The sequence below is a fragment of the Dromiciops gliroides genome, chromosome 6 (assembly GCF_019393635.1).
Source record: "Dromiciops gliroides isolate mDroGli1 chromosome 6, mDroGli1.pri, whole genome shotgun sequence".
In the NCBI taxonomy this organism is placed as follows: Eukaryota; Metazoa; Chordata; class Mammalia; order Microbiotheria; family Microbiotheriidae; genus Dromiciops; species Dromiciops gliroides.
In genome coordinates this window covers 192,296,395-192,315,905 of record NC_057866.1, presented here as the reverse complement: position 1 = coordinate 192,315,905, position 19,511 = coordinate 192,296,395, and the positions used below count along the sequence as shown (strand labels likewise).

The window sequence follows — 19,511 nt, the reverse complement described above, 5'->3', positions numbered from 1 at the left end:
GATGAGCAGCCATTGTTGGATTGTCATCAGCAAGGATCTTTCCAAAGCCAGACTTCTTCTAATCTTACCTATTGCAATTGAAAGTACCAATATCCTTCCAGTCACCTAGAACTAGAACCTGGACCTTTAATTTCTAACTCATTCATTCTATATGCTCAATTCAGTTACCTAATCTTTTTCTTTTTCTTTTTTTTTGGAGATGCAGACTTTTTTTAGTATTTTATTTATCTCTAATTACATGTAAAACATTTTTAACATTCATTTTTAAAACTTTGAGTTCCAAATTATCTCCCTTCTTCCTTCCCCTGCCCTCTTCATTGAGGTCAACAATTTGATAAAGGTTATATATGTGTCATCACACAAAACATATTTCCACATTAGTCACATTGTGAAAGGAAACAGACCAAAATATTAAGAAACTAAAAAATATGCTTTAATCTGTATTCAGACACCATAAATTCTTTCTATGGGAATCCACAGTATTTTTCATCATGTCTTTCAGAGTTGTCTTGCATCATTGTATTGCTGAGAATAGCTATGTCATTTGCAGCTGATCATCCTACAACACTGTTGTTACTTTGTACAAAGTACACTTCACTTTCAATTAGCTCATTTAAGTCTTTTCAGGTTTTTCTGAGATCACCCTGTTCATCATTTCTTATAGCACAATAATATACCACCACAATCACCTAGCATGAGTTGTTCAGGCAATCCACAATTGATTGTCATCCCCTCCATTTCCAATTTGTTTTCATGAGAAAAGAAGTACTATAAATATTTTTGTACACATAGGTCATTTTCCTTTTTATCTCTTTTTGGCTACAGACCTATTAGTGGTATTGCTAGGTCAAAGATGCCTAGTTTTATAGCCCTTAGGGCATGGTTTCCAATTGCTCTAGAGAATGGTTGAATCAGTTCTCATCATTGCCTACTTTTGTTCCTACCTCTATCTTTCTCACATCTGTCTCTTTTTCTCTACTCACATGAAACAAAATGACACCCTTATTCACATGTTTGTGACATCTTTCCTAGACTACTAAACAACATTCTAATTAGTATCACTTTATCAAATTTCTTCCCTCTCTGATCCATCCTCTACATAGCTGCCAAAGTAATTTTTTCTAAAATACATCTGATCATGTCACTGCCTTACTCTATAAATTCTACTGATTCCTCATTAGTTCCAGGGGAAAATATTATATCTTCATCTTATTTTTTCTTCTCTAAATTTCTATTTTGTATCATTTATAATGTACACAATTATTATTACAGTCATGTGTATGTAATTTACTAACAAGTAAATATACACATATTGATAGTACAGGTTTTTTCAAAAAATCCGATAAAAGAAATTGTACAAGAGTTTGGAGCCCAGTGAACTAGAAGGAAGCATTCAGTAATTTGGTTGTATTATGTGTGGAGGATTTGTAAAAAGCTCTAAATGTAGAATCATACAGTATGAGAATCAGAGAGAGCTTGTAATTTACACAAATGGAAGGAGTACTCCCATCAAGAAGATCACTGATCTATTTAAGTAAGGAGAAATCAGGGAGATTAAAATTACATGGAGAAAACTGTAATATATAAGAAGGTATAGTCACCATATCTTCCTTTCCATTAACCTCCTGACTTACTGTCTACCTATTTTGTTAAATCACAGTGGGACCTGAGGAATCACAGAACTCATCAACATTGCCTAGAAAGGCTTCTAATGTTAATGACACTATTATTTACATAAGAACACTTAGAAAGTTTTGTTAGCTTTTCTAAACATCAAGAAAATAACAAATTCTATAGACTAGTGGAATATTTCGAATGAGACATGAAGCAAAAAAAAAAAATTGCTTTCACTGGACAGTCTTATGGATGACATATTGGTTTTACCCCTTTAGTGTTGTAAAATTGCCAATAAAAATATGTACTAAATGTAATCAAGTCTAGCATCCTAAGAAAACATTACTGTCATTCCACATCTGAAAATAGAATATAATTTATAGAGATGAAACAGAACAAGGAATTTGGAATCAGAAGACCTGGGTTCAAATCTTACCTCTGCCATTTAGCATCAAAATACAAGTCACTTAACTGTTTTGTTATTCAATTTACTCATCTATAACATCAAAAGTTTTGACCAGACCATGAGCTCACTTCCTCAAAATCTATAACATGGTATTTGAAATTGTTGTATTTCTCAGAGCTCACCTTTCAAGGTAGGCAAAGCAGACCATGTTAAATGAGAAACAATCTACTAAAATGCCATTCCTGAGAAAGCTCTAGAAAAGAAGAAAATTATGAATGAGAAGAATTATTTCTATCAATATAAAGGAAAATGTGCACAAACCACATTTACCACCAATATGACACAATTTTTAGCAATTCAAAACTAATATTAGGCATTGAGAAATCACAAAATATTTCTCATGAAAAGTGGAGGGGGGGGAGGAAATTGAACCACTACACAACATGGCAAAATGTTCCAAGCATGTTTCATCTCTATAGCAAGAGAAAAGCTCATTTAGCAGGAGTAAATGAAAGAGAAAATTGCTATAAGATTTTTGGCAATGGAGTCAAGCTAGGGTTCAAAGTATATTGTTAAAGACATTGGAGAAAACTAGGTCAAATCACACAAAAGAATCTAGATGAGAACAACATTTTTCTATTCAAATCAAAGTTTGGTGAAAATGTCTATTCCTAAAACTCCACAAAAAGCCTACATTTCTTCTGACTTTTCTATTTTATGAATGGTTTGAGCATCTGAAACCCAGTTTGTAAGTCCACTAGCACCTAAGGAACATGTAAATATTTGAAATTACTTTGCACTTGAGTCTTTGAAAATATCACATATAAAAATGGCATGTCAACTAATATAGCCTGCTTTGAATTAAATGTATTCTATCAATATCCTTTTAAGGAATAAATAGTAGTATTTAATTTTAATTACATGGAATTTATTGAAAATCTAAATACTACCAGCAGAGAGAGAACAAGTTAACCAACACCCCCCCACCTTTTTTCCTGAAAAAAATATTTTGGTATAATGTTGGAAAGAGGACAAAAGAAATAGAAAGAGCAGAGTCAAAATTGGTTAAATAGAAGCTAGGGATGCCTGTTTGAAGAGTTCAAAGACTAAAAGAAAAGTTCATCACAATATTGGCACAAACATAATGAGATATAGGTGCTGTCATTGTAATTTAGAATTATGAAGAAGTCTGCATGATAATCTTAGAAAACACAGTGCAATGTAATTAAAAGGATAGCAAGGCATCTTCCCCCCTAGACACTGAACAGCAACATTTAGACATAACAAGAGTATACGAAATCATAGCTGTCATGTCTTATCTTGCTTTTATGAATTTTTCTTTTTTCACTCTCTAATTCTCTTCTTCCACTTCTCTATACAACTGCTAATTATGACTTAAGGAAGGTATCACACTGAGTTGCATTTTTCAAAAAGAAGACCTGCCCTAGATGGCCAAACTAATAGGAATCTTAAGGCCTGAAAAGTTAAAAGTACACCAGATTTGTTTATTTGTTTTTAATATCAGTGAGTAGCTCCAGAATGGATGTTTTAGAGAATGTGTTATGTTGTTTGAAAGACCTTTAGAGGCTTGGTTAATGAACATAACAAGTAATTTCATTTTTTCACATATATAATTAAAATTCAAATACAATGAATTCTTTATTTGCATAACAGATGTTTGTTTTTATATACATATATATATCCACTTAGACATATTCTGTGTATATAAAATATTACATTATATATATATATATATTTATATAAACACAAACATATACACATAACCTTTAGACATATACACACATAGAAAAAAATAAATTGCTGTGGAAGTTACAAGGGAAAGATTTTACCAGAAGATCTTTTATTAGATTACCTACTTCTTCTTAAAATAACTTTCCTTTCACTTATTTGCACAAGTTCACACCTCAGAAAACTTCCCTCATTAATTCCATCAATTTATTTTTATCTCTTTGTCTTTTTTTTTCTCCATGATTTTTCTCAATTACATTCCTCCTAGCTACCTCTTCCCTCTAGAAGAATTAGAATGAGAAAATTCCGCTCCTTTGGCAAGTTCCTTTCTTTCCTAAATTTCATCATTAATTTTTCAAACACAGTTTTGCTGTCAAAGGCAAATAGAGCAAACATAAAAAAAAAGAAAAACCCATAAACCTATAAAAAGTGATAGGTTAAAAATTTTGAGCTTTCTCCTTATGGTAGATTAGTCTGACACTAAAGATCAAAATACAAAAAGGTCTTGAGAACTGGAATGTTCATCGACAAACTGAAACCTTTGTGCACCTGCAGTCATTGGTTAGGGTTGGGAGAGACACAAGGAGGACATAAAATATAAAGGTCAGGCAGCCTGAAATAGTAGACAGAGGATAGATAACCTTTGCATTCAGGATGATCTGGGTTCATGTCCTGTCTCTTCATATTCTGTCTATATAATACTTGGCAAGTAACTTACTTTCTCAGTATCCCCAGGCAACGTTCTAAGGGTACAAATTACAAAACTGCCTTTTTGTTTTTCTGTTTTTTTTTTCCCAACCAACTCTCACCCCCAGAGTCTTCACCCATAACACTTCTATTTCAATATTATTCCAACTCCATTTCCCTGCCATCTACACTGGCCACCAGCCCTACTCTCCAGGCTCCACCATCAGTTTCCATTTCATCCCTTCCCCTCTATAGGTCCATTCACCATCAGAAAAAGCTAGTTCTCTGTCCATCATTTCAACCATTTCACTGGCTTCTGTAGTAACTCTGTCCTGTTATGACAAAACTCCTTTATATCTTCCAAAAGGCTTCCTTCAGCACCACACATATCACCAAAAATGGCCTAACGTTCCCCTGAAAAACCTCTTTCCAGTGAAAGTCAGAATGATTTCTCTTTTCCTCTGAAATTCAGGATAGCTGTGAACAGTTGGTTAGAGACCCTAGAGTTCATAACCCAAAATGTGGCAGGTAGATAGCATTCATTCTCATCTCCAACAGACCTCTTCCCCTAACAAAAGATTTCACATCTGCAGTTTCATGTAGTCATCACCCTGAATGTTGAATAGTAAAACCCACTTAAGAATGACAGAAAACAAGGATAGGGGTTCTAAAAGGAAGCTATCAAGGCCAAGTTGCTGCTGATTTTCTCTTTTTTTTTTTGCAGGGCAATGGGGGTTAAGTGACTTGCCCAGGGTCACACAGCTAGTAAGTGTCAAGTGTCTGAGGCTGGATTTGAACTCAGGTCCTCCTGAATCCAGGGCCAGTGCTTTATCCACTGTGCCACCTAGCCATCCCTTTGATTTTCTGTAATTTTCTTGTCTAAGTAATTTCTAGAATCATTTGAAATTGGGGTTAATGTAGTCTGTATACTTGTGAACCTGCCTGCCACATCATTACTGTGTCCCTGTCATTTCATAACTGCTCCCAATTTGAAATCCATGCAAATAGTTTAGATGACCCTCTTGCCATCCTTACCTTAGTTATATCCTGATCCCCAGGGCAAGCTCACACATTCCTCAGCAAAATTAGAGTATGATACATCCTTCCACCCTGCCCTGTTCTCAGCCATTAGCATCAGTGAATTAAGAAACCATAGGAAGATCTTCCTAACACCCTGTCCTTGAAGCTACAAAATTTGCTTTACTCCAGAAACTCATTGACACTAACTGCAGCTCCCTGCCAATACAACCACACCTAAGAGCATAATTTCAGGGTTCAAGAGTTCAAATCCTGAACTGCCCATATTCTGATCTCATTGTTCTTTCTGTGTGGCATATGGCCTCACTCTTAATGAATATGCTCTTCACCCTCATTATAATCTCTAGTACACTGACTCCTTCCTATTATCCCAGTTCCTTCTGGCTTTGCCTATATTCTCCACATTCTGCCTGGATCCTACAATTATCTCTTTCAATGATTCTCACCAGTATCCTGGAATCTTTCATTCCTAGCACATCCACGGTGTTAATCCTAAACCCCAGTTATTCTCACCATGTGTCCTCCTTTCCTGATTTTTGAAATACTGAGTTTTGTGGAAGGTATACAAGTATGCCTATTGCTTGCACTGAAAATTTTATCCATTCGAATTTAGGCTACTGGCAGTCTTATTTATTTTTCTTTTGTTGACTCATGGTTGAATTCTCAACATATTCCAAATGCTTAGCATTTCTTCCGAATCTGAACACTACCAATGTCCTTCCTCTAGTCTCATGATGTTATCTGACATAAGCTATCTCCAGACTTTCTATATCTTGGCTCTTCCCTCCTTATCTCTCTCAGTTTTATTGCCAAAAAATTTGAAGAGTTGGGGGCAGCTAGGTGGCACAGTGGATAAAGCACCAGCCATGGATTCAGGAGGACCTGAGTTCAAATCTGGCCTCAGACACTTGATACTTACTAGATGTGTGACACTAGTTAAGTCACTTAACCCTCATTGCCCTGCAAAACAAAACAAAACAAAATTAGAAAGTGTCTGTATTCTCTGACAACTCACTCCCTAATCCCTTGTGGTCTAGCTTTTGAGCTCATCACTTCTTTTTTCTCCCCCCAGGGCAATGAGGGTTAAGTGACTTGTCCAGGGTCACACAGCTAGTAAGTGTCAAGTGTCTGAGGCTGCATTTGAACTCAGGTCCTCCTGAATACAGGGCCGGTACTTTATCCACTGTGCCAACTAGCTGCCCCTGAGCTCATCACTTCTGAAGTTAACCTTTCAGAAATCAATACTAGGGGCAGGTAGGTCGTGCAGTGGATAAAGCACTGGCCCTGGATTCAGGAGGACCTGAGTTCAAATGCAGCCTCAGACACTTGACAATTACTAGCTGTGTGACCCTGGGCAAGTCACTTAACCCCCATTGCCCCACAAAAAAAAAAAAGAAAAAGAAAGCAATACTAACAGGATTCTCATTCTTTATTCTCCTTAAACATTTGACTACACTGTTGTCCAACACATACTTTAGGAGAGTAGATAGTGACCTTAGAGTCATTATATTCTGACATCTTCATTTTAAAGATGAGGATACTGAGGGCCATAAAAATTAAATGACTTCCCTAAGATCACACAGGAAGTTAGTGGCAAAGCCAGGATTGAAATTCAGGTCCTATGTCTCCAAGTTCATCACTCTTTCCTGTAAAACATGATCAAATTTTTCCTATCTTTTAGCTTCTGTGATAATATACCTGGTTGTTTCTTTCCTTACTTCTCAAAATATGCTTTTTCCATCTTCACTGATGGAGGTAAGAATCCAGTTTTCTTCTCTTGGTTTCTAAATGTAGACATTCCATAAGGTACAATCAGTTTTGGGGTTTTTTCTCTCTACACTCCTTTAGATTTTAGTAAATGCTTGTTCACTAATTGAACTTATTTAGATGAATGAGTTATACATTTATATTTCCTATCCCAACCTCTCTCCTAAGTGTCAAGCCACATTGACAACACTAGATTGGACAATTCTGCCCAATGATCCAATAATACCTCTCATCTCATCTAAATCTGAGAAGTGTGGTTGCAGTGGATAATATGAGATAATGAATATAAAGTACTTAGCAAAATTGAGTGTACTATACAAATGTCAATTATTGTCATTATCATAAGGCCTGTTCTTTTTTTTAATTATTTCTGCTAATGAAACCATTATTCACACAGTCAACTACACATAAAATTCTGGATCTATTTTTGTCTCTTTCTTTTCCTATCCCTCACTTCTAATCTGTTCTCCAGTACTAACAAGCTAGGCGACATAGTAAATAGACATTGGGTTTGAAATCAAGAAGTCCTAAATTCAATTCTGTCTTCAAACACATAATAGCTGTGTGACCCTTGGCCTGGACAAAATATTATTGTATATGGAGTTGGCCTGGTTGTTCCTTACAAATATCATTCTAATGAATTGAAGAAAAATAGATTTTTACCAAGAAGCCTAGGGTTAGAATAGGTGAGTAGGAGGTATGCCAAGATAGTAGATGACATAGGAGTGTAATTCCTTTTGGGAGAATGATGTCAAGCATGGTTTGTTTTCGGTTTTATTTTTTTGTTGTTTTGTTTTGTTTTAAGGGAATAGCTCTTTCCCACAGGGATTGAGTTCTTTTGTTCTTAGGACAGAATACCCTATATCAGAAATCAGAAAACAATAGATTCTCCAGGTAGCTCTTCGAGAGGCTTGACATACAAAGGAGTATGAAACCTGAAAATCAATCATTTGCTTTGGACATTAACATCTTTTGATTCTACTTTTATGATATCCCTCCCTTTTCTATAACTTTGCTATTCTTCCTAGTTCACAAACTCATTATATATATATATATATATATATATATATATATATATATATATATATATATTTTTTTTTTTTTTTTTTGCTGGGCAATGGGGTTTAAGTGACTTGCCCAGGGTCACACAGCTAGTAAGTCAAGTGTCTGAGGCCAGATTTGAACTCAGGTACTCGTGAATCCAAGGCCGGTGCTTTATCCACTGCACCACCTAGCTGCCCCAAACTCATTATATTTTGCCTGAAGGATAGTAAAACTTTCTGGATCCCTACTTTTAGTATCTCCCACTCTACTGCAGCCAATAATCTTAAATTAAAATTAACTTCCTAAACCACAGCTCGACTTATGCTGCTGTTCTGCTCAAAGTCCTTCAATGACTTCCCATTGTCTCCTGAAGAAAGTCTAAATTCATTGGCCTTGAAATCAGTTCCCACCATTATCTTGACCTAGCCTTTTTTTCTGCCTTGTCTCATCTTCCACTGCTCCTCTGCAAGGTAAGTCATAGAAACCTTTCACAATTTTTGAACATGTTCCATGCCTTCTTTTCTGACTCCAATACTTTATCCATCCTGCTTCCTTCTTTTCTTAGACCCATGACTCTAACCGGACTCTAACCCTTCACTCTCAGTATAGAAATAGTTCTTCATCTTATAATTCTTGTCTGTCAAAATTTTATCCGTTCTTCAAACTAAAGATCAAATGTTGGCTCCTCCAAGAATGTTATCCTGATTCCCCTGGCCTGAAATGATGCCTCTGTCCTCTAAGCTCAAAAGTCAAATGCATTTGGCTAATACCTCTCTTATGGTATTTAGCACAGTCTATTGTATGTGACAGTTATTTCTGTTCATGTATTTTCTTCTCTAATAAATTATAACCTCTTTAAGGAAATGAACTATTATACACTTTTATATTCTCTACAATGTCACACATATATACTGGTAGCAATTTTTACATATATGTATGCACACACATATTTAATTACCCTTCAATTTTTCTATACCAAATAATTATATAGACATACATATATGCTATGTACACAGATATTTGTTTAACCACTAAAGTTCCAGAAATAGATCAATATTTGACTAATATTTTAGAATCCAACACATAGGAAAGGATTTAGAGTAATCCTTAGAGTTCATAATATAAATAAATAAATTACAAAAATGGTCTATCAATCAAATCTAATAACATGAAATATAATTGGGACAAAACCAAAACTTTCCACTTGGGTTTTTAACTTCAGAATGTGGACATTGCAAATAGATTGTAGGTTTTATAAAATGAATCTGAGGAGATTAGTGGGCTTCAATCTCAATATGTTGGCAATAAATAACAACGGCAATTAACAAAATATTTAGCTGCATTAATAAAGACAGAGTGCCCAGGACTGCAGATATGATGGTCCCACTATAGATCTCTTCTGAGGTTCAGTGCTCAATTGTGGGTATTGCATTTGAGATGTGATATTGAGAAGCTGGTGAGCATTCAAGGGAAGACAACCAGGATAGTGAAAGAACTTGAAGTCATGCCAAATGAAGATCAGTAGGGAAAAAAAAAACAACAATTGGGAGGTTTATCTTGAAGCAGATAAAGCTTTGATGCGTAAATGAGAGATGTCTTTAATTATTTAAGATACTTTTATATGGAAGAGGGATCAGGCTTTTCTGCTTGGCCCCAGAACACAGAAGTAGGAAAAAAAGTGGAGGTCTCAGGAAAGCAGATATAGCAGACATTAATGTAAGAGAAACCAAACAACAACCTGTTGACAAATAGAAATGTCCAAAAGTGGAATGGACTGTCTCAGGACCTATTGAGACCATGCCTTCCTGAATCCCCAAATGAACATTTTTGATCAGACTACCTAAAAGGTCCCTTCCAACCTTAAGATTCTGCTAGTCTGTTGTGTGATGATATCTCATTCATTTCCCAGTAGAAAAATCAACAGGATGCAATGTCTAGTGAGACTAGCCATTTTTCTTTCAGGTAATTTACATCACCAAACTGAGCACATTGGTGATAATAAGAAAGCACAGGACATGAGCTCTCTGGAAATGTTGTTGACTGTATTGCTAAATGGATTGTTAAATATGTAAATTCTTGGCATGTAAATTACTGTTGTTTGGCATTATTTAAGAGCTTAAAATTATAAATAATAGGGGTAAGAACCTTTTATTTCTTAGGCTGTCTGGACTTCAGCTATTGAAGCTACAATCCCCATGGACTTGACTGTTTAAAATAAAGCCAATACCAGGCTGCTCAGTAAGCACTGGGTCAACAACCCAACATCTAAAAGCCAGGCATCACTACAATGTTCAATAGTGGTGACAGCAGGGTTTATTGCATTAAAATACCCCAGTGTGTTACTCAATATGTACTCTGTGTTCCTGCCAGATTAAATCCTCACAGTGATCCCTACTCTCCTCTAGTAAATGTAAAGGGTTATAGGGGAAAAGAGATCTCCTGCATTGGTCGCAAGCTCTTCCTACAACTGAAGTATTAACTTTTGAAAGGTGTTGGTGAATATTTCAATTACCTTTTATGACTTGATGATGTGAAGTTAGAATCACTAGTTAAATGGGAGAAATCCATTAAATGGAGGTTGGTAGACCCAAGGCCACAGGAAGGGTTTTTATAGATTCCTCAGATCATTTTCTTAAACCCAATGATAACTTTGATGATGGTAAAGAATGTAAACCTGATAGAATTGACAGTGCTGGGAAGGGAATAGTCCACCATTTTATGTTTCCATGTTGGCCAAAGAGGCAGAAAACCCTGGCATCATTTTTCCTTAATTCTGTATCAGCATTGGGCATGCCTTGCTCTCTTACCAACTTTCTGGTGGTTATGAGTTGAGCAGATGACATGAGGATACACACAAAGGATAGCAGCCTGGACCTGGACTACTTTGGAAGCCTTCCTCCTTGCTTATTCCTTACTCTGAAAGACAGAGAAGAAATTGGCTGTATGTGGATATTCAGCACTCCTAAGATCTGCACCTTTGTTGGTGAGGAAGCTCCCTTTTCTAAGGTAGATTCTAATGCCTCTGGACTTAGCAGATAATCTCTTGGGTAAGCAGTGGCTAAAGAAATTCCCCACCCTGGTTTAGGTCAACCTAATAATTAGGTTTTTAAGCTAAGGAAGACTGGTACTTACACCATAGGCACACTGTCTGTCATCATGCCTCTAGGCCAAATGTTTGCAACTTAATAGAAACTGCCAGAGTTCACACTTAGCTGACATAGACTTCAAGAATCAAAGGTCACCCTCAGTAAGAACTGGAAGAACATTGTAGTACATTGACCTATTTATTGATCTTCCTTCCTTCCTTCCTTCCTTCCTTCCTTCCTTCCTTCCTTCCTTCCTTCCTTCCTCCCTCCCTCCCTCCCTCTTTGCTTCCCTCTCTTCATCTCTCTCTTCCTCCCTTTCCTTCTTTCTCTCTCTCTCTGTCTCTGTCTCTCAATAGAGACATAGGTAAATATATATAGCTATACATAGATATGGCTTCCCCAAAATTCTATGTATGTATATATGTAGATTAATTGGACAGACAGATAGATACTATCGTGAGGTTTCAACGCAAGGTTTTTTCATCAGTGTAAAGAACTCCTGATGAGGAAACTTGCCCAACTGATACAGTTCCATAATTATCCTGCAATTTAATCTTAAAGAGTTGCCTGGGGCACTGAAAGGTGAAGTTATTTGATCAGGGTCATGTATCTATCATATGTGAGAAGACAAAAATGAACACAGGTCTTCCTGAATTTAAGAGGGATTATCTGAGATCTGCTCTATCATGTTTCTTCTCTATATAATGGTGAATGTGTGTATATGTTTAATGGCAACATCCATTTCTATTTAATGAACACACTACGGACGCTTATTCATTTGTACTTGTCTTTATTTTTTCACATGAATGTTACAGTTGAGTCATGAAGTAGTGTAGGAATTATTCATTTAGAGGGTTGACAGCAGGCAGTAGGATGAGGACACTGTGATTTGTTCCTCCCTTTTGGCATAAAACAACTTCAGAGGATTATATACTGTCCAGGTATGTTAAACATTTTCACACTTTCAACAAAAATATCACTCTGTCAATATTCTCCTACTCTCACACTTCAAAGATACACAGACACAAATTGCAAGAGAGATTCCAAGCAGAAGCGAAGAAAGGTAATGGGACTCCTGACATATAAATCCTGCATCTCAGCAAAGTTTCACCAATTATCATATCTAATCATCCTTTTCCAGAAAATTAGATCCACCTGGACTACTCCAGGAAAATGAGAGAGGAAACATGTTAGATCCTAATCAATTTTTCAGATACTAATTCCTGGGTTAGTGATTTAGAAGGCACAAGGAAGGAAGGTGAGAGAGAGGATGGACTATCAGCTGATGCTTCTAAGCATCACCCTTTTGTCACCATAGCAACAATATGCCTTTCCCATCCCCTCACTTCACAATAGCCATCAGGTTGCATGCTGCCCTTCTATGAACACATTCTTTTTCAGTTGGGTAGTTGTGAATTCCTGCCTTTCCTCTGGATACTTCTTTTGCCCCTCCCAAATGTATTCTTGTTCTTCATTTTATCTTGATCTCATCTGTGTATGACTGTTACAAGGTTGGGTGCCATGACCACCATGTACCATTCCCATACTTCCATAATCCATTAGAATCTTATTATTCTGCTTGTCAACTATTACAGAACTTTTTGTTAAAAAGTATTTTAGGGGCGGCTAGGTGGCGCAGTGGATAAAGCACCGGCCCTGGATTCAGGAGTTCCTGAGTTCAAATCCAGCCTCAGTCACTTGACACTTACTAGCTGTGTGACCCTGGGCAAGTCACTTAACCCCATTGCCCCATTTAAAAAAAAAAGTATTTTACATCTGCTCTTTGTTACATGCATTATCTACCTGGCATCTTAGAACATCTTCTTCTTAGTCTGCCATGCTTCACAGTCTCAATTTGGCTTAGAAAGCAAAAAAAATGCTTAATTAAGCTATGGAAATGAAAGGAATCTTCTCCAATTTCTGTCAACTTCAGATTAGGAGATTGTCTTCCATTCCCTAATTCCCTCATGGGACAATGTGATGAGTCAATCACATAGTTCACAGCTAATAACACTTCCTAAAGTGTTCTGTGTGGTACCATCAACTAACAATCTGCCATTCCTATAGTGGCTTATTTTGTACTTTGCATAAAATTAATATTTCCTATAAAATATATTTTAAACATCACTCTAAGTTACTCTAAGCTAAATTAGTCTAAACTAAGAAATATAATAAAAAGCAAATGTATAAATTCCCTTAACTAAAATATATTGTATCTCTTCTTAGCTTTAGTTAACAGTCTATAACAGTATGGCTGACGGAGAAAAATAAACTGTTGGCCAAGCTTCTGGTTATGAGCCTCTTTGATCATCACTAGGCCAGTTCTAAGAGTCCAGACACAGTCCTTTTCCATGCCTATACTTGGAGGCTGCCCAGCTGGCAGGGCCTGCCAAATTTTATGGTCTTTTGGCACAGTCTTCAGGAGCCCAGGGTCACCTCCACTCAATAATGTGGCCCCAGAGCAGGACTTCAGTGAAGGTATTTTATGTTGTAAAATATCTTATGACTAAAATAATGTTACTTCTTACATCTGGCCATCAAATAATCATCATAATAGCTAGCATTTATATAGTGCTTTGTGGTTTGCAAATTGCTTTACATATGCTATCTTATTTGACCCTCACAATAAGCTTTTGAGGCATGTCTTTTAATAATCCCCATTTCACAAATGAGGAAAGTGAGGAGGATAGAGGTTGTGACATGTTCAGAATTATACAGTTAATAAATGTCTCAGAGATGCTTTGAATTCAGGTCTTCCTGACTCCAGGTCTGGCACACTATCCAGTGAGCCACCTAGGCATCATTACTAAGGCAAACTCCTAGCAGTGGGAAGAAAATAAACCCTGCCCCATGTTCCTCTTATTCCCCTGATCTATCAAAGACCACCATGATGGCTAATAACAGAATATTTTTATATAAAGAACCAAAAAAAAAATAGTGCCAAAAGAGAGGAGGAAGAGGAAGAAACTATAGTCCATATGCACATAAACCACATTTATTTTCTTAAAATTTCACAAGACAAAATTAACTTATATTGTTTGCTAAAAGGGAATGTTCTTAAACATAAGGGAGAATTTCCTCAAAATGTGCCTTGTTAGACATTAAAGTAGCTTGACAAAAGAAGTATGAAAATCTCCTTCACTAGGTATTTTAAGAAATATATTAGAGGCAGCTAGGTGGCGCAGTGGATAAAGCACTGGCCCTGGATTCAGGAGTACCTGAGTTTAAATCCGGCCTCGGACACTTGACACTAGCTGTGTGACCCTGGGCAAGTCACTTAACCCCTATTGCCCTAAGAAAAAAAAGAAAGAAAGAAAGAAATATATTGACTCCTCAGAGATTACGAATGGAGTTTTGACTAAAGGTAAAGGAAAAAAGTTGATGATCATCAGTTCCTTTCCATCCTTATAATATTATAATCTCAAGCATTTTATAAACCCTTCTGTGAGGCTGAGATTGTGATCTGCCCTATTTTACAAATGGAAGACCTTTGTTTTAGAAGCAGCTAAAAGAATCTTCAAAATCCCAAAGTGCTTCATGAGTCTAGTGCCTACCTTAGGACATGGTTGGAAGGTCTTTGAGTTCATGACTATTCCTTCAGCCACTATGCCAAACAAAATGGCTAAGATAACATAGAACATTTCAAAGATGGCTGCCACATTTAGTTCTAAAAGGGGAGTCCATCTTCATTTAAAGTTTTGTAAAGTCCATTCCTACAACTCATTTGAGTTTCATCTGATATCTCAATAATTTTATACTATGGTAACAGCTCTGATCACTTTTTCTGTGCAATGTTCTGAGATGTTATAAGGAAAATGAAAATATGTATGTGGGTATTTATGTATATGCGATTTCATTAGATGCACCTGAATAGATGAAATAAGATGATGACTATTAAAGCTACATAAGGTTGAAGTAGTGGTGACTAGGGAAAGGAAGGGTAGGGAATAAACATTTATAGATCACCTTCTATACAGCAAGCATTATGCTAAGCATTTTACAAATAATCTCATTTGATCCTCACAAAACCTCAGAAAGGTAAGTGCTGTTATTATCCTCATTTTACAGTGAGGAAACTGAGGCAAATAGAAGTAGTGATATGCCCAGGGTCTCACATACAACAAATGCCTGAGGCTGGATTTTAACTCAAGTACTCCTGATTCCAAGCCCAGAACTCTAACTACTGAGCCACCCAATATAAACAGAGGTAGATTAGGAATGTGGGTATGTGTCTAAGGGAACATCCAAATGGAGCCCAACTCTGAAGAGATCTGAAAATAAGAGACTAACAGGACCCCCCTCCTCCCACAAAAAAGAGAGAGAGAACTGAAGGAACAGAATTTCTATACCATTTAAACTTAGTAGCCTGACTTAAATAAGAATCAGTCATATCCAACAGTATCTTAGATGTCATCCAGGGACTAGATATCAGAGGGGAAATTTGAACACAGAGCTACTCTCCTTCCCTTCATATCACTTAGGAATATTATATATGTGTGTGTGTGTGTGTGTGATTTCTAAAACAAAATTAAGAAGAAACCTTTCTAAAACACCTCCAAAGAAAGGAGAAAGAAAACACCAGTCTTCCTATAAACACTATATGACATTTAGCTTAGTCAATTTAATAGCCTATAAACAAAGATTGTAAAGTATACTCCATTAAACATATCTTGTTTCTCTAAAACAATAAAAATGAATTTAAATAAAACAAAAGATACATTTAGAAATCTTAGGATGAAATTGTTTGAGCACAAAACTGTAGTTCTTACCATGGCAGGACCCACTAAGTTTAGCAGGATTTTGTCATTAGGGCTGCTTGATGAATTCTTGTGATGATATAATGAAAAGTTTATTTTTTTAAATATGGGTAGTTCAGAAACTTCCTTCTTTGTTGTACTCTTCCATAAATTCTCAATTATGCAGGATTGGTATCATATGAGATAACATATATAGGATCACATCATGAAATAATACGTGTTAAGCACTTTGTCAACCCCCAAGCCCTATATAAATGTTAGATAGCATTACTGGACTGTTAAGGTGATATGCATTTAAATATTAAAACTTAATGATGTTGTATATTATTTTAAAATAGCAAACTGGAATGAACACACTGGTAAGCAACTTTTTTGAAATTGCCAGAAGTGAATAACAGGAAGAATTCTTTCTGAAACACTCAAAAGCAAGGAAAAAGGATACACAGTAAACCAACCCAACAGTAGCAAACATATTTCCTGCTTTACTTTTGCAAAATTGTTTATCCTCAACAGTTTAATTCTTTGAAAAATCTCAAGCTTTGGGGTAAGTACATAAAATATTCATGAAGGGCTCCAGTAAAATATATGTCCATAGAGATAGATGGGTAGATGGATAGATAGATAGATAGGTAGATAGATAGATAGATAGATAGATAGATAGATAGATAGATAGATAGATAGATAGATGATAGATAGATAGATAGATAGATAGATAGATAGATAGATAGATAGATAGATAGATAGATAGATAGATGGATGGATGGATGGATGGACAGTCGGATGGACAGACAGACATTGAAGGCAGATTCATGTTTTCAATTTTTCTATTATGCTAGAACTATACCAATAAACATCTTTTACTCTAACTGACAATTAGAGTGAGTTATTCAAATGAATACAATAGTGAAGCTTTCCTAATCTCTGTATCCACTCCACACATTAGCACCACTTTTCTACATGTTACTGCTGATAAAAATAGAGCCCTCAACTAACCACGTGACTCCCTTTGAATAGCTTCAATACTTATTGCTGTCAATGCCTCAATCAGCCCACGATCTTCAGTACTCTACAACTAGTGGATAAATATAGTCAAAATGATCTGTAGAACATTCAGCAATTACAGATGAGTATATATTCTTTAAAGTTGCTTTGCAAATTTTTAAATAAAGTTCAGATATCATAGAGCAATATGTTATCTCACAGTGATTCTATGAAGCTGACAGAACATAATGTTTTTCACCTACTTCATAATACACAAGAATTTAACATGGATTCAATGTCAAAGTTAATCAAAGTTAAATATTCTTAACTCATTATTCTTGAAGTCACATTTGATCTGGTCAATTGAAAAGATATTAAAGATTTAACCCTCTGTCATTCAAAATTATATGATGATTGTATATGCTTTTGTTTTTATCACCTGTAGTGGTAATCATAATTTTAAAAGAATGTTAATGATCAATTCATGTTTTCTTTCATGACATGGTTTGAACTTGACTTGGATTCACTTAGCTGAAGTCCAGTAAGTTTTTGACCCATTGACATCCGTCATATTTATGAGAAAAAATAACTTTTAAATGAAAAGCTGATGTGTCAAATGCATACACAATATACCAACACACATATGTGTGCACACACAAATAAATGGTTGACATTCACCATGGATATAAGAAAGCTTTTTGGATACCTATATGACTAAAGTTTCTATTTTCTCTGATTCTAATACATTGATGTAAGACCACTTGGGCAGAACACAGCAGTAGGAAATCGTGAGGTCAGTATGAATTAAGAATTCTTCAGTCTAAGGGAATAAGAAACCTCTCCCTTTTACTCAACTTTTTTTTTTTTTTTTGTTAAAGCACTGACTCCAATTTCTTCACCAAGCCTCACTTTGACCTGGGAAAAAATCAACTGCAAAGAGACAATTTAAGTCATGTTAAAGACAAGTCATAGAGTTGAAACACCAATTTTTATTGGTTTTATCAGCTGAATAAAGTTACATTTTTATTGTCTTAGCTGTCAAAAGGAAAATAGTTAATTTCAAAGTTTCAAATGTCTTATTTTATTATTAATTAATATCTCACTAATATCATACCAGCTAATATTAAAGAGGTTTGGAGTTTATTGCTTTAGCATAATTAGTGGAATCAAATCATCATTTTCTGGGTTTCATTTTTATACCAACTTTGGATTAGGAATCTGTGAATTTTAAAAATACTGGTTTGATCACTGTCAGTCTGAATGAATTATGTTTTATAGGGGGAGAGGAAGGAAGAAGATGATAAAGAACATTTTAAAACATTCTTTCCTTACTTTAATTCAAGTGAAGGGGTAATAGAAAACTCTTTAAACCAAAGTTTTATACTTATTAGAAAAGTCTATCTAGATACCTCAAGGATGAAAATCATGATTTAATTCTAGGGAAGAAAAAGAAGTATTTTGAGTCCTCTCTCTCTCAAAACTCCAATTAATTCAAAGCTTAGGACCAATTTGAAGTTTAGAAACTAGCAGACTCCAAATTATGAAAGTAGATTACTCTCGAATATTTTACTGCTAACCAACATGTAAATGATGTCCAAACATTGATTATCAAAGCAAATATTTGATTATCATGAATGTATATAGATATTTTATTGAAATTAACTGCTTAAATCTTTTCTATGGAAAGTATATTTTATATATACATGAGTGATGACTCTTCACACTAAGAATATTAATATCCAAAAATGATGTATAAGACTGCCAAATTTATATATGTGGTATTAGTTGCAAGGATTCCCCAAATGCTATAAATTAAAACTATTTATGGTTTATTTTATTCATAAATTAACCAATTAATAAAACAGTTGTCATAAAACCCTTTCTAAGGAAATAGTAAGATTTTACTGTATTACATTACCAGGGGATATGTATATATGTATGTATCCCACACAAATACATATCTACCCCACATACATACATGTATACATATACATATATACATATACATGTTTCCAGATGTTATAATTATGCTGATCTTAATGTAAGTCTGATTGTAGCTTGAGTAATGTATATGTGTGTATGTCTAATGAGTTGCATATTAGCTAGAAGAATATATGCCTTAGGTTAACTGAACTTAATCCTATGAAGGATGCTGTTAGTTGCCCACACTAGCTACTACCAGGCTGTAAACTAAAAGAACAGTCTTAAGCACTATGCTTGTGTACAAAAGCATGCCACCTTAGCAACAGTAAGATGAAAGGGAGTCACATTCTTTAAGTTTTTACAAGGAGAAAGGCAGTTGCTAAGCAATAATAATGATATTTTTTATAATAATGACGTACACAGCATTGTGATATTTAAGAATTACTAAAGTACTACTAA

The 19,511-nt window shown here is 35.3% G+C and overlaps 1 protein-coding gene across 2 annotated transcripts in view; it reads right to left on the bottom strand.

The window, feature by feature from the left end:
* Nucleotides 1-19,511, bottom strand: part of GALNTL6 (polypeptide N-acetylgalactosaminyltransferase like 6) — a 1,532,830-nt gene that overhangs the window by 1,510,675 nt on the left and 2,644 nt on the right. The gene's annotated exons all lie outside the window — the stretch shown is intronic.